Source organism: Lutjanus erythropterus, chromosome 9, assembly GCF_056507025.1.
Source record: "Lutjanus erythropterus isolate fLutEry1 chromosome 9, fLutEry1.hap2, whole genome shotgun sequence".
Lineage (NCBI taxonomy): Eukaryota > Metazoa > Chordata > Actinopteri > Lutjaniformes > Lutjanidae > Lutjanus > Lutjanus erythropterus.
Genome location: NC_139325.1, coordinates 5,925,278 through 5,928,823, shown reverse-complemented (window position 1 = coordinate 5,928,823; position 3,546 = coordinate 5,925,278).

The following is a 3,546-nucleotide window of genomic DNA, read 5'->3' as shown; positions in this document are numbered from 1 at the left end:
AGATGGAGCTCATCATTCACCTGAGCTGTCCTACTGACACATGTCAATATGTCCTCTGTCAAAAAGGCCTGATGGTGCTGAACATTGGCAGGATGCAGAATCTTTTAGAAACAAAATATCGGATGCTGGGCTGTGCACTAATAGGACAGAACGTTTTTAAAAGCTGATGCTCCCTGTTCAAAAGTAAGACATGACGGGAAAAATTCTACAGAAAAGTTCATAATAATTCTACCTTTATAAATCTGTAATAACTTATCCTTTCTTGAGACGTGGGACAAATCATGTCCTACCAAAAGAACATTTCAAAAATATTAACACTAACACTCTAATTCCAATTTGTTTTGTGAAAGTGTATTCTTTAAGGATTTTTATATATGAAATATATGTCATTTATGAAATGTTTTGGTCTGCTTTATTTATTTGTTTATTTTTTTTATGTTTTAAAAGCCTTCGAAATCTAAAACTAACAATACCTACTGATAACACAGATATACACACGAGCTACTTTAATCATCATCATCATAACATGTCAATTCTGTAGTCCTTCTAAATCAAAGCTAATAATAATTATGGTATAAAAATGTGTATTTTGATTAACATTAAGAGAACTCTGAGACACTTAAAATATAAAATGGTTGCTCACTATGACTATGCTGTGAAATGAAAAACTGGAGCATTTTGACAACTCCATAAGACATCAACTCTGTCAGATTTTCCATCTGATGGAGTTGAGCCTAATTTTGGGTCCATGTGCCACAGGAGTCCTCACTCTCTCTGGGGCCCCTGACCCCCAGCCCACAGGCCTGCACTGCTGCATTTACAGCCCTGGCTGGAGCTGAGAGCAGCTGCCCACTTTGCCTGGTTGGTAATTTAGTAATAGGTATGCATATACTTCTTCCAATCTAATAATGAAATAATATTAGTAATATAACAATGTAAAACAATACATTGTTAGTATTATTATTATTGTTTGTTGCTTTATTTGTTCAAGAAAATCCACAATGTCAGACTTTTCAAATTTCTCGTGCTGGCTTACAGGAACTTGTGAGTTTCCAAGTTATTTCATTCAAACGAATTTCAAGGCTCCGATTTCCCATTTCACAAACGTGCCTTAAGTTATTTAATTTGCATTTGGAACTCGTGTTGTTACAGTGTGTTAATGCACTGGAAACAGCAGTGACGTGTTGATCTTTTTATCTGTGCGGTCAGCTTGTTGTGATCAGTGCAGATCTGGGATCAGATCCGTCCTGACTGTACGGAGACTTAATGACCCGCAGTATTAGTGATGGTCATATTTTCCACTGTCGCAGTCTAATTATCGCTGCATTTAGAGTTGGAGTGAAGGTTAAAGCAGCGTCAACCGCTGCGTGCGCCTCCAGCATCCGGGATGATTTTCTCTCCGCAGGCTGGATCCCATTACTGAGAGAGAGAGAGAGAGAGAGAGAGAGAGAGAGAGAGACAGAGAGAGAGAGAGAGAGACAGAGAGAGAGAGAGAGAGAGAGAGAGAGAGAGCGCCACCATCATCATCTTCATCATCATCAGCCTCCTGCTGGGGCTGGAACAGAACAGTAGTCTGTAGAACTGAAGCTGCTTTCCAGAAGCATAAAAACTATTTAACACTTTGTGTTTGTGTGGTGAAATCTGAAGATATGCAGTCATAATTCCTGATCATCACATTAATAATGATAATAATAAAAAAGTTCACTTCTAAAAGCTTGACTTCAAAAAAGTATTATAAAATATGAAGTTAGTAAACCAACTAACACCACATAAACTGCTGTTTTCTTCAGCTCAGGTGATGTAAGGGGAGATGATAAAACAGTGGGATGTCATTTGTTATGTAACCTTATGGTACCTCTACTAATACTAGAGATGCATGATAAATATTAGAGTAAATAATTAGAAAATGTATGTTATTTATTACTCTGATAATAAAAAATGAATATCATCTATAATAATATCTGATTTGATAGATTGTGTCAAAGAATTTGATATGAATTCTTGTAAATGAGCATCTGAGGAGTCAGAGCTGTTCTTTGTTTTTGATGTCAGTTGGAACTTGGTTAGCTCAGAAATATTAAATTATCATCTTTGCTCACTTTATCTGAGCCCTTCAGGCAGCGGTGTCAAACATGCGGCCCGTGTGCCAGAACTGGCCCGCCAGTGATTCCAAACCTGCACACCATTTTTTCTATAAAATGCACAGCTATTCCTGATTTATATTGTTGAAATGGCTCTGAAGACATCTTTGTTCATCATCTGTTTTGTAAACCTTAACCCTGTGAATGTTTTCACAGTGTTTTACTTTATTACACAAAAAGGGGGAATTGTATTGTTACTGATAGGTTTCTATCTAATGTGGGCCCATCTGAGATCAAAGAGGGTTGTATGTGACCCATGAACTTATGAAGTTTTTTTAAAATACAAAAATGTAAAATGATCAGTTCCTTGTATTGGTCATGAGAAGCAGGTAATTATCGATTATCGTATAATCTGAAAAAAAAAATCCATATTTTTCATAATTCACTAATATTCAACACCTGTCAGCAAGTATTCTTTAGTATTGTGCTAAACTTCTGCTGGTATTTTTAATAATTATAAATCACTGTTAAAAAATATTAGAACCACTTGAATTAAGAAAAGGGATCAAATATAAAATGATGTAAAACTAAAATAAAAATATATTGATATAGACCAATATCACTAAATAATATTGTCTGACTGTTATATCTCTCTGGCTCTAATATACAGTAATGAATCAGTAAGAATAAGTCCTGGATGTGTTTTCATAATGGATATACGAAATGATGGGATATATTGTACTAGTATATTAGTTTTAGAATATTTTTTGTGTGTGCTGGTTAAACAGGATTTTCCCACATGCCCCGGTGGGAAACTCAACGGATAAGAGCAACAACTTCGGCTGAACACTTGACGTTTTATTTCCAACAAGTTAAACGACTATTTCAACTTGGTTTAGGGTGTAGAGGACGTACAGTCTCTACATAGATCAAGTGCATCCTATCTGTGTCATATCGGCCTGCACTTTAAATACAAATTCTACTAAATTACATATTAACACAAGCAGCGCTGCAGAACAGCGCATGTTGAAATATGTTCGAGATCTTGTCATATATTCTCTGCACAGAAAGCTCTCAATAGACTACAATTTAGGCATAATGTTGCCAAACTCTATTCAAAAAGCTGAAAATTCTTAACAACAAACAGTCCCACATTAATTACTGGAATTTGTCAGAATGTTTGTACGAAATATTACACAACACTATTTCTCACCGCTAACATGTTTAAACTCATATGTTGTTGCATGTGGATTGCGGCAATAACAATTATACAAATTATGAAAATTAGTACATGAAGAGCACATGTCAAGTGTGGATAAATATGTATGCCAAATGAGACAGAAGCTCTCACACATTGACTGGCTTCAATGCAATCTTCATTAAATATGTACTTTTCTTGATAGACAATAAATCTCTAAGAGTGACATATTTTTCAAAGGAGTTCTGCATACCGTTTTCTCTCCCT